We start from the raw sequence: 13,486 nt of genomic DNA, 5'->3' as shown, positions 1-13,486 counted from the left end.
TATAGGTAAGGAACCATCCCATCATAAATGCTATGACTGAACTATTGAAATTTGGTGATGTTATAGAAAAAAGAAAATTAGCTGACACTTTTTTTTGATAACTCATTTTTGTTTGCCAATATTTATTAATAATATTTTAGCTTACAAAAGAATGCACTTTTCTGTATAATATTGTTTTGCAATGACCATCAACAAAAGCTATATCACTAGGAAAAGCAAGAATTGATCTAATACAGGAATGTTTTACTCATGTATAATTGTGTACAGCATGTTCAAGAGTGAGCAGCTCCAATGACCTAATTACATCATTATTACTTAATAATTGACTGACATCTTTATCCAATATTTACAATATTTATGATACAATTGGCTACATTTTGTGTATATATATATATATATATATATATATATACACTCACCTACTCTATATATAATATATAATCTCGATGAGAACAAGCTATTCAGCCCAACAAAGCTCACCAGTCCTATGCACTTAATTCTTCTCAAAAAGCATCAAGTCGAATTTTGAAAGTCCCTAAGGTCTTACTGTCTACCACACTACTTGGTAGCTTATTCCAAGTGTCTGTGGTTCTCTTTGTAAAGAATAACTTCCTAATGTTTGTGTTTCCAACTGTGTCCTGTGTTCTTGATAAACTCATTTTAAAATAACAGTCTCAATCCACTGGACTAATTCAACTTCTTTTGCTTAAACTGTAAAGGCTCATCTCTTTGAATCTTCCTTCATAATTCACCCCCTGTAGCCCTGTAATCAGCCTTGTCGCTCTTCTAGGGACCCTTTCTATCACTGCTATGTCCTTTTTGTAGCCTGGAGACCAAAACTGCACACAGTACTCCAGATGAGGCCTCACCAGTGTGTTATAAAGCTTAACCTCCTTGGACTTGTGCTCCACACATTGGGGTGCTATATAACCTGACATTCTGTTTGCCTTCTTAATGGTTTTTGAATACTGTCTGGTAGTTGATAGTGTAGAGTACACTACAACTCCTAAATTCTTCTTATAAGGTGTACTCTCAATTTTTAGACTGCCCATTGTGTATTCAAACCTAACATTTTTACTTCCTATGTGTAATACTTTAAATTTACTAACATTAAATTTAATCTGCCACAAAATTGTTCATTTTTCTTTTCTAACAGCTCTGTTAAATTGTTTTGGGGACCTGAGCAAAGCAACATTCCTGAGACCTTCATCTTTCTTTATTTTCAGATATTGTATGATGGATGCAGTTTTCTGATCATATTTTGGTTCATTTTGAATCTTGTTATTGTTTGGCTACTAATTAAGGAAAAAGAAACATTTAAGGGGTCTGAGTCTTCAAGACCAAATCAATTAAAATTAATTCAAAAGAAGTTAATTAGCAGCAAAAACAGGACTGTACCTAAGGAAAAGGTCAGAATGAAAACCTGCAGCCACTGTGGGCCTCCAGGACTGGAGTTTGAGACCACTGAGATATAGATAGTATCTGTATAAATTGAATATAAACCAATTAGCCACAACATTAAAACCACTTGCCTAATGTTGTTTAAGTCCCCCTCATGTTACCAGAACAACTCTGACCCATTGAGGCATGGAGTTCTCAAGACCTCTGAAAAAGTCCTGTGGTATCTGGCACCAAGACGTCAGCAGCAGTTACTTTAAATCCTGTAAGTTGTGACGTGGGTCCTCTTTAAAATTAAATTGCAGCAAAACTGAACTCCTGCAAATTGGGACTAAAGTGCAACTTAATAAAATGCTTTTATCACATCCCATTATTGTAATTCCCTACTGGCAGGTGCCCCTTCTAATCTTATATCACAGCTCCAGCTTATTCAAGTTTTGGCTGCAGGAGTCCTTACACGGACCAGCAACAGCGAGCACATAACACCCATCCTGCTTTGCCTTCACTGGCTCCCTGTGTCTTACAGAATTGAATATAAAATTCTACTAATAATCTACAAAGCCTTAAACGACCTTGTGCCAAACTACATCAGTGACCTTCTCCATCACTATGTGCCTGTCTGCCCACTAAGGTCCTCTGATTCTGGTAATCTTATTGTACTCCACACTAATCTACACTCTATGGGTGACAGGGCCTTCAGCTGTATAGCACCCAGACTCTGAAATGACTTACAGAAATTAATCAGATCAGCTGACTCCATGAATTCTTTTAAAAAACAACTCAAAACTCATCTGCTCAAGAAGACTTTTAACTCTACCTGACTTTATTACCCTTCTTTCAGCTTACCTCTACAGTATGTCAAGTTGCTCATGTAACCTGTGTGTGTGCTAGACTATCAATTATGTTGTCTGTTAGGCTTTTCTCACAATTTACTATCTTACTCTTCTTTATTTATTTATCTGTTTTAGTACAATACTATATACCCTACCATTCTTTCTTAAACTCTGTGAAGTGCCTTGAGCATGGGAAAGGCGCTATATAAATAAAATATATTATTATTTGTTATTATGGATTGGACTTGTTTTTCTAGCACACCCCACAAATGTGTGATCAGATTGAGATCTGGGGAATTTGTAGGCCAAGTCAACACCTTAAACTCTCTGTCATGATTGTCAAACCACTCCCAAACAATTTTTGCAGTGTGGCAAGGTGCATTATCCTGCTTAAACAGGCCACTGCCATCAGGGAATACCATAGCCATGTGTATATGGTCTGCAGCAATCTTTAGGTAGCTGGTATGTGTCAAAGTGACATCCACATAATTTATAGAACCCAAGGTTCCCCAGCAGAACATTTCCCAGAGCACCATACTGCCTGCATCAACTTGCTTTCTTCCCATAGTGCATCTTGCTGCCATCTCTTTCCCCAGGTAAATGATGCACTCAACATCAACCAGATCTAAAAGAAAACATAATTTATCAGACCAGGCCACCTTCTTCTATTGCTCCATGACCCAGTTTTGATGCTCATCTGCCCATTGTAGGTGTTTTCAACAGTAAACAGGGGTCAGGATGGGCACTCTGACCAGTCTACAGCTATGCAGCACCATATGTAGTGTTCTGACACCTGTCCCTCATGGGCAGCATTATGTTTTTCAGCAGTTTGTACTACGTTGGCTTTTTTGTGGGATTAGACCAGACGGGCTAGCCTTCGTTTCCCATGTGCATCTGTGAGCCTTCAGCACCCTTGACTCTGTCACTGGTTAACTGGTTGTCCTTCCTTGGACCACTTTTAGTAGGTACTAACCACTGCATATCAGAAACACCCCACAAGACCTGCTGTTTTGGAGAAGTGGTGACCCATTCATCTAGCCATTCCAATCTGGCACTTGTCAAAGTTGCTCAGATCCTTATGCTTGCCCATTTTTCTTGTTTTTAACACAATACCTTCAAGAATTGTTTACTTGATGCCTAATATACCATCCCTTGACAGGTGCCATTGTAATGAAATAATCATTGTTATTCACTTCACCTGTCAGTGGTTATAATGTTGTAGCTGATTGGTATATATATTGTGAGACTTGCCCGGAGACCACATCTTTATAAAAGTCACACTTTTATTACACACCTCCAAATACAGGAATAAAGTCCCAAACCACACACAGTGCACACAGCAAATAAATCTCCCCAATAAACTCTTTTATAACTCAGTCTTTAGCCGCCAATCTCCTCCTGGGAGCTTCGTCCTGTTCCCGCTCCCGACTCTAGCTCCTCGAGTATAAGGAGGCGGTGCCTTTTATTCCCGCTCGGATGTGCTCCTGGTGGCTGGTGACGATCTTCCGGCAGCACTTCCTGGTGTGGCGGAAGTGCTGCCCTTTGCCCCGGAAGCACTCCGGGCGTCCCTGACAGGTTCCTCTGCCATCTTGCCAAGTGTGGCGGAAGTAAAGTTCTCCCGGGTTCTAGGAGGCTTTAGGCACCCCCTGGCGGTGGCCACGGGTCCCAAAAGTCTTGGAAAAAAAGTTGGAAAGTCTCTCCTCCTCTCCCGTGGTCCTCTCCTGCTCCGGAAGCTTTTAATGTCTCTATCCGGTCCCTCCAGGCATCCTGGCCAGGTAAGAACCCCAAACATCTGTGACACTGCCCTTTTGCCAGCGAAGACTTTTTGGTCGAAGCGGCCTGTCCCGTGAGGGAATACTTTGTCCGAAATGGGCGTCAACTGTTTTCTCCTAGGGTCTGGTCCTGTATAAAAGAAACAAGACAAAGGGGTGAAGTCGTTGCCCTGACGCCACTGTTTGGCTTTTCTTTTTCTAAAATAAGGCCAATGCTTTACCTTTTGACCAGCACCCTGGTTGCCGAAACGTTTCTCGTACCCCCACCTTTGGGTTAATTACTGGGACCACTGTTTTCTCCACCGACTTCGGGGCTTCCCTCTGCTCCCGCAGAGAGCATTTTATCTTTCTTACGTGAGCTCACAGGCTCACGTCTCCCTTTGTAGGAAGAACCGGCTTTCCTCCAACGATTCTTCCTATTTCTCTGGGGCCTTCTGACGGCTTGGGTCTTCCTACGGGAAAGGAAAAGACCCCTTGCCGTCTGCGCCCCTGCAGAATGACACGAGACTGATGCTGGCTCCGGCAGTAGAGCACTAGGACCCACGGCACTTGTCAGCCAGCGTCTTGGCTCCACCCCTTCCAAGCGATCAGCACCTCGTCTCGTTTCTGCTGTCAGAGATGCAGCTACTAAGTCCCTGGCACCATACGATCCTGGGATGGATTCGCTCGGGCCTCTCTCTTCCTTTACGGCATCGGTTTTACTCACCTCTACTGCCACAGACCTCCGGCCAAAGATTCCAGCGTCGCGCCCTTCCGCCCTGTGACGTCCCACCTGACGTGGCGTGACCACCTTCTCCTTCAGCTCGTCCTTATAGACACGGAGGTTGTGTTCCACCTGCTCGATCCTCTGCATTAATCGAAGCATCTTGTCCAACATATCCTGATCCGCAGGTAGAAAATAGTCATCAACAGCCAGTGAAGACTTACCTTTACATCGGTCCTTTTCACCGGCTGTGCACGTTGGAGCTTTCTTCCGGGTTTTACCGGTCCCTCCCCTTGCTCGAGACGGACGTTCGCCAGTCCTGTCGTCAACCAATCACCGACGGGAACACGATACACACCGTCCAAACCCTTGCCTGTCATGGGGAGGAACTTCCGGTCCGCGGCCATCTTGCTTCTCCCCCCGAGGAAACTGCGTGACTCGCTGCCGTCCCTCTGCCTCGGCTGCTGGAGATGTGGCTGATCCTCCCCCTCCTCTAGCGATGCCATCCCGGCTTTGCGGTAAGGATTGGCACATCCCTGCCAGTGACGCGATCCCAGGTAATCTACTTCTGACGTGTCTGTCTGCCCACCACAGTACCTCTGGCAATGACAAACTCTGGGGAATTCTCCTCTCCTCTGCCTTGGCTGGCATTCCTCACCCCCCTAGGGTGGAAAATGGTGCTTTGGAGAAGTTTTGACGGCCTTAGGGTGATTCGCGGAATGTCCGCGGTGCAGGTATTGACCGTATCCCTGTGGTGTGTGTGTGTAGCCGACTGAGGTCCCGGGCAGCTCACAAAAATTTTATTTAAGGGGTCCCCTGTCTTGGAACAGACAGGACGTCCCTGTTCGGGCGCCATTGTGAGACTTGCCCGGACACCACCAGTCGGAGACCACATCTTTATAAAAGTCACACTTTTATTACACACCTCCAAATACAGGAATAAAGTCCCAAACCACATACAATGCACACAGCAAATAAATCTCCCCAATAAACTCCTCTATAACTCAGTCTTTAGCCGCCAATCTCCTCCTGGGAGCTTTGTCCTGCTCCTGCTCCTGACTCTAGCTCCTCGAGTATAAGGAGGCGGCGCCTTTTATTCCCACCTGGATGTGCTCCAGGTGGCTGGTGATGATCTTCCAGCAGCACTTCCTGGTCTGGCGGAAGTGCTACCCTTTGCCCTGGAAGCACTCTGGGTGTCCCTGACAGGTTCCTCCGCCATCTTGCCAAGTGTGGCGGAAGTAAAGTTCTCCCGGGTTCTAGGAGGTTTAAGGCGCACCCTGGCGGTGGCCACAGGTCCCAACGAGTTGGAAAGTCTCTCCTCTCACACTGTAGAGAAGCCATATCGTTGTTCTGAATGTGGCAAACAATTCCCTAGAAAGCGCATTCTTCAGATACATGCAAAAGTTCACACTGATAAAGGTCCTTCTTCCTGTTCTGAGTGTGGCAAACAGTTCTCCAATAGTAGCAGTCTTAAGGGGCACAGAAGAAGTCACACTGGAGGAAATTAACCTCCAGAGAGCTAATCCCAGAAAAAAACATGTTAATATCTACATGTAAACCTTGGTGCAGACATAACCAACAAGTAATTAGAGTAGAAAACGAGCAAAGAATACATCCGCCAAAGATGATCCATGGGTGTTTAAAGTACGTAATACAATTCTGGCTGTAAACTGGTTAGCCATTCCTTTCTGATCACAAACCTTCAGTGTCATTGCCAGGCTACAAAACAACTTACATAAACTGAACATAAAAATATCAAAACTGCTTTATGCACACCAATTAATTGTAAAAGAATTTGGTGTATCCCAAGACTGTCCATGCCAAGATCTGAAGGAGGAATGGATCTGATCTAAATTGACTATACTGTATATACAGATTGACAATCATTGGACTATAGACAAAACTAATGTATTCAACAGAGCACCGTGTACAGAAAGTATTTCAATATTAAGCAGAAAAAAAAAACAACCAATAATTCCAAAGAAACAATTGTATGACAAGGTTGACCTCACCTTGTGCACAGACAAGAGCAGTATACAACCAACTAGACAGACAGAATAGGAGTTTAAAAAGATGGAATAAGACAAAAGAAAGAACTAGAAAATTCACAGATGCATTGGAAAACACCAGTTCCAGTCTCATGTAAAAGTGCATCTTGCTAGTGCAGGAGAGTCCAACTCAAATAATGTAAAAATGGCCTGTGTGTTAGTAGTGGAGGTTCTGTGACTAATTGTTCAGTTTTCTTAAACCAGTATCCAGTAATTACCAAATAGATAATAACTATTAATACAAAATGAACAATACCAGCATAACATAAATATCAATATTACCCAATAATAGTACAAAAGCACCTGAAATAAATTCCCCGTCTAGCTTTTAATATCAGTTAAAGCGCAGTTATTAATTAAAAGTTTATAATTAACTAAGAACTTGGAAAGGAATTGATTTGTTGTATATACAGGAATACCAAAGACAACAATTATCTTAAAAATTTAAATTTCAGTCTGAAGATGCATGGGAGGAAAAAGTCTTTGGACATGAATAAACCGTAACCCCAACTCAGTCTGTTGTATGTTTTACCACCAAGTGACTCTTTCGGCGTGGTGCAGGCTGTAGTTCTTCTCCGTCCTTGCTATTTGCATCAGTCCGCCTCTTTGTGCACCCTAGAAACTGTATACCACAGCATGGTTCTTTTTGCATGCCCAGCGGCTGTGATCTGCTGACTGCAAAACAACTGCAGTTCCCTTTCTAAACCCCATCCTGTGTTTATATTAACTAGTGGAGCTTCACCTTTCCTGTGTAATTAATTAGTTCAAATGCCATTTAGCTTCAAGTTGATAATGTTGGTTCTTTACAGTAATAATCTGCAGATAATATTAGTGCAGTCAATTCAGTCTTATAGATGCTTACAGATTTCTTTCCACGGAAGTGACTTTTTATTTAATATTTTTTTGGTTAACTTAACCAAACCCATCAGGCTGCTTGCACTTTCCCTGGCATTGTAATGGGGATGTGATTGGCTGTCGGTCGAGTAAAAGCTGCAAATATACAAAATATACAAGTTTATGTAACTGCTGTCAAGGAAAAAATAAAACAGTATGCTAATTCAAAGATAAAGTTGCATAGAACATTTCTTTATTTTAAGATAGATGAGTTTTTACAGATTCGCTGGTGCATTTCAAAGGGAGATTTTCTAATAAAGATTGTTGGAAACCACATACACATGGCAATAGTATTCCCTGATGGTAGTAGCTTCTTTGAGCAAAATACTGCACCCTGCCACACTTCAAGATCTGTTTGAGTTCTGTCTTGACAAATTTCTGTGAAGAAAATAAAGTGCCAAATTTCAACAGAATTGGTCCATTTAGGGGGCATAGAGTGACTTGTGGTGACAGACAGACAGACATGGCTTTCACACCTAAAAATGGAACAACTGACTGGTGCCAAATCTGCCAGAGTGAGCTGGAAACAGTAGCACATCTGGTTGCCAGTTTAGAGTTTCTGATAACTGAACAGTTACTTATACACACAGAGACACAATAAAGCAGCCAGTTTACTTCATTGGAAAATAGAAAATGTAACCAGGAGAAGAGATGTAGTCAAAGACAAAAAAGGGTTAAAAACCATGGTGTTTAGAAACCAAAGCTAGAACAAGACACAAATGTCCTAGTGGAAAAATACAGGCAAATCAGAAATAATACATTTATACTTGTAGCACATTTCCTTGTAAAGAGTATAGCTCAAAGTGCTTTACAACAGGGTTCCCCTACTCCAGTCCAGGAGGACCACAGTGGCTGTAAGTTTTATTTTTATCCTTTTATTAACTGGTGTCCAGTTTTTGCTGCTGATTAACTCCTTTTCCTTTCATTTAAATTGACTTGTTTTTTTAAATTTCTTCTTCTGAATTTCTTCATCGTTTCTCTGAATTGCTTCATTTCTTTCCTTACTTGGCACCCAAACAGAAATGAAATGTGAGGTGAGTGAGCCAACAGAAGGCCAACTAAGTTAGGGCCTCAAACTCCAACCAATTGCTTAATCAGTAGCGGAGTCTAGCCGTTAATTAAACTCGTTATTTACCGTATATACTCGCGTTTAAGTTCTCCTGCAGATAAGTCAGGAACTTGGTTTTACCGTATAATTTCCGGTATTTTATAATGTCATTCGTATAAGTCGAATGCGGAAAACTCACACTATTGGTCCAAGGGATTATGATATGCTAACACCCACCTGACAGAGGAACCACGGAGCACATGGCCTTTTTTTTCTATGTGTTGTGGCTACGTGACCACACGGTAATACCCAAATTATTCAGAAGCGGTGTTTGCACTGTTTTGTGTTTATTGTATCTCACACCCTCATACACCTTTGTTGTAAGAGCATCCCTTATCTACAATGGAGCGTTTAATCAGAAGAAAATATGAAGCTGGTTTTACATTAAAAGTTGTTGAAGTGGCAAAAGAAATTGGTAACTGCGCTGCTGGAACAAATTTTTAGTGAGTGTAAGAAACTGATGTGAAATTAGAGGTAGCAAGAAGATGTAAAAAAAAAAAAAAGTGTTGCTTTTTTTTTTTTTCCTCTTTTGGATTTTATTGATTTTTATTAAAATCAAATAGCATTCCATACAAATAAGTCAAGTTTTACAAAAATAGGTTTGAAACAAATCAACCCCCACAAATGAGAAAGAGAGCTAGGGTAGCAGAGTAAAACTTTAAGCTAGTAAAATAAGTAAATAGATAAATGAATAAATGAATAAAAATAAATAGAGTAAAAAAAAATAGAGGGGTGATAACCTGCTTCTTCAATTTAAATTGATTCTAAAATGTTATTGATTAGATCCTGCTAGGTTTTGAAAAAGTTCTGCACAGATCCTCTAAATGAGAATTAGATTTTTTTCCAGTTTCAAATAGTATATAACATCAGTTACCCACTGACTTAAAAGAGGAGAGTTAGGATTCTTCCAGTTGAGCAAGATAAGTCTACGCGCCAATAGTGTAGTAAAGGCAATCACAGTTTGTTTGTCCTTCTCCACTTTAAGCCCATCTGGGAGCCACCAAACACAGCTGTTAGTGGATTAGGAGGGATTGTGACCCCAAGGCTGTCTGAGAGGCATTTAAAGATTATGGTCCAGAATGATGTTAATTTTAAACGAGTGAGATGCGCTTGATATATAATTTTGAGTTGAATAATTGTAGGCTTTGCGCATATGGAGCTCAAGTGAATTCTCTACATTGCTGCCTTCCACTCCTTTTCTGAGATGTTGAGTGAGAGATCCTTTTTCCACTGTACTCTGGGATCTTTGAAAGTGAGGGACTGTAAAATTGTTTTATGTATTTCGGAAATGCTGTCTGAGTCCTCAAAACTGATCAATATCTTTTCCGGCATAGAGGTGGGTGGGAGGTGAGGAAAATTGGTTAGGTTCTAACTTTTAACAAAGTTTCTAATTTGAAGGAAGTGAAAGAAATGTGTTGCTGGAAAGTTCAATTTGGAGTGCAATTATTCATAGGATGTGAAGACGTTGTAAATGTACAGATCTCTAAGTGACTTAATCCCAAATGATTTCCAGTCATTAAAAACTACATACGTTTCAGAGGGTGGAAAAAAGCGGTTCTCGTGCAGAGGTGCCACAGATAAAAGCTTCTCTATCTTAAAATACTTCCTACATTGGTTCCATATTCTGAGTGAATGAAACACAATTGGGTTGTTAGTCTATTGGTGATAACTTGCATTTACTGAGGTACAAAGCAAGGAATATAAAGAAGTACTGCAGGATTTTATTTCTATTGCAGACCAAGCCTGTGTATGTTCAGCTATTTTTGTCCATGTCCAGGTTTTTATAGCTTGTATATTTGTTGCCCAGTAATAAAATTGAAACTCACAGTGGGTATATAAAAGAATCCCCCCTTCGAAATATTCTCCCACTTTTTTTTGCTTTACTGCCTTAAATGAAAAAACACACAAAAAATATTTCTTCCCAGCTTTACTTACTCAATGCAACCTATAATATCCAAGTGAAAGATATCACAGCTACAGTTCAGAAAAATTATGAAAAATCAAAAACAAGACATACTGAGATTAATAAATGATCATCCCCCAACGTTAATATTTTTTTAATCACCTTTTGCATTAATGACAGCCTTCAGTCTGTTGGGATACTTCTCTATCAGCTTTGAACATCTAGATTGAGTGATATGTGCCCACTCTTCTTTACAGTTTAACTGTTCAAGTTCGGTCAGATTGGATGGTGGTGAGCGTTGGTGGTCTGCTATCTTCAAATCTTTCCACAGATTTTCAGTGGGATTTAGGTCTGGGCTCTGACTGGGCTACACAAGGACATTCACTTTTTTTTCCTTCAGCCACTGTGTGGTCAATTTTGCTGTGTGCTTTGGGTCATTGTCCTGTTGAAAGGTGAACATTCTGCCCATCTTCAACTTTCTGGCAGATAGTAGCAGGTTTTCCTCGAGAATTTGATGGTATTTTTCCCCATTCATTTTTCCTTCTACCCTAATGAGAGCCCCAGGCCCTGCGGCAGAGAAACACCCCCACAACAGGATGTTGCCACCTCCATGCTTTACAGTAGGTATGGTGTGTTGTGGATGGTGAGCTGCATTGGATTTCCGTCAGGTGTACTGCTTGGTATTAAGGCTAATTTGTTCAATTTTGGTCTCATCTGACCTTTTTCCACTTGGCATCAGAAACTTCAAGGTGCATTCTGGCAAAGCTCAAATAAACCTTAATGTGGCCTTTCTTGAGAAGTGGCTTTTTCCTTGTGACCCTCCCGAACAAGCCACAATTATAGAGCGCTTGTGAAATTGTTGTCACATGCACACAATGACCACTCTCTGCCATTAAATCCTGTAACTTCTTCAAAGTGGCCATTGGCCTCTCGGTAGCCTCTCTTACCAGTTTCCTCCTTGATCTTCCATCCAGTTTGGAGTGATGGCCGGATCCAGGGAGGGTCCTAGTAGTACCAAACACTTGCCACTTCTTTATTATGGACTTTACTGTGCACCTTGGGAATGATAAAGCCTTTGAGATTTTTTGTATCCATCTCCTGCCTTATGTCTGTCCACAACTCTATCCCTGAGATCTTTTCAAAGTGCCTTGCCACCCATAGTCAGTTGTTTGCCGTCAGTTGCATCACCAAGCAAAGGGATGCTCCAGGAACAGCTGTTTTTATGCTTCACTAATCACACTGATTACAATTAATCACAGGTGGAAGGACACCAGTAACTATGGTCTGCAATGGAAATTGGGCTTACTGACATCTGATTGAGTTTAGGAGGGGGATGATCCTTTATTAATCTGAGGATTTCTTGTTTTTTTTTTATTCTTCTGAACTGTAGTTGTGATATCTTTCACTTGGATGTTATAGATTGCATTGAGTAAGTAAAGCTGGAAAAATATTGGTTTGTGTGTTTTCATTTAAGGCTGTAAAGCAAAGAAAATGGGAATATTTCGAAGGGGGTGATTCTTTTGAGTAGGTAGAGCCATGCCGCCTTCTGCTTTAGGTCTCTGTAGGGTCGCGCTTTGGATATTTGGATGTTTTGAATTCCAAATAAATTAGGTTATTGTTGGTTATTTTTTTTTTTAAATGATTTATTGATGTATATTGGAATGTTCTGAAATAAAAAGAGAAGCTTAGGAAGGATATTTATATTAACAATGTTAATTCTTCCAGCTAAAGTGAGATGAAGGGTTGACCATCTATGATTAATTTTTTCCATACAGACGGCAACATTTTGTTGATAATGAGCTTTATGTTTACTTGTGATGTTTACTCCTAAGTATTTAAACTGATCTGTGATAATAAAGGGATGCTATTTTGAAATATGCCATCAAGAAAAGTCCTGCAATGAAACATAAACAATATTTAAAAAGTGCAATATTACAACTGAATAAAATAAGTAGCATTATCAAAAGTTGTTCTATTTTAGTTATTTTAAAGGTTGGTTTATTTAATTTAGTTATTAAAAATAAACATTGTCTGCATTTTACGTGAACATTAACACTAATTTGATACTGCTAGAATGAAAGGCAAAACTGTATGCACTGGATAATGAATTTTACCGTTTCAATAGGTCTGTCTTGAATCCCTGTTTATTTCAACCTTTTCACAAGAAACCCTTTGGCCAGATAAACATATATACCATACACTAAAAAATGTACAAAATGGTAAGCTAATTTAAGAAAAGTCCAGTACAGGCTGGCTATGCCCCTGTGCTGTTTTCCAAATTATTTTAAAATTCTTTTGCATTCCTCCACCTTAATTAAAGGACAAGTGTCTGTGTCTGCCAGGGTGTCCGTCCAGTTCCAAAAGGTGGCGCATCACACACATGTTTAGTAATAAACTGCATTGCATTTGTCATTACAAAGAGGAGACATCACAAACGTTAGCCCTGCTTTTATGAATCCCGTACCAAATGGCATATAACAGAGTCGCGTGCACAACAAACGTTATCTCTGATGTCTACGTTTATTACTTAGATTTCAAAATAGCTATGGATCGCCAGAGCTCCGCACTATTCAGGAGGTTATCGCTTTATATTATTCATCAGTGATAACACCTGGTTACACTATGATCATGATTAGGGTTGGGTGAGGATTATCTGGCTCAGGTCAAGTAAACCAAGTGACAAAAGCCTGCAATCCAACTGGCTGGCCAGCGAAGCTTCTGACCCATCTCAGGGTATTATTTAAATGTTTCCTATTTGAAAGTCGCAAACACCGGCTTAATCCTCGTCGCTGCATTAAATTGGTTGTTGTGGGTGAATGCTCATTGG

This window comes from Polypterus senegalus, chromosome 8 (genome assembly GCF_016835505.1).
Source record: "Polypterus senegalus isolate Bchr_013 chromosome 8, ASM1683550v1, whole genome shotgun sequence".
NCBI lineage: Eukaryota > Metazoa > Chordata > Cladistia > Polypteriformes > Polypteridae > Polypterus > Polypterus senegalus.
This window is presented reverse-complemented; position numbering follows the sequence as displayed.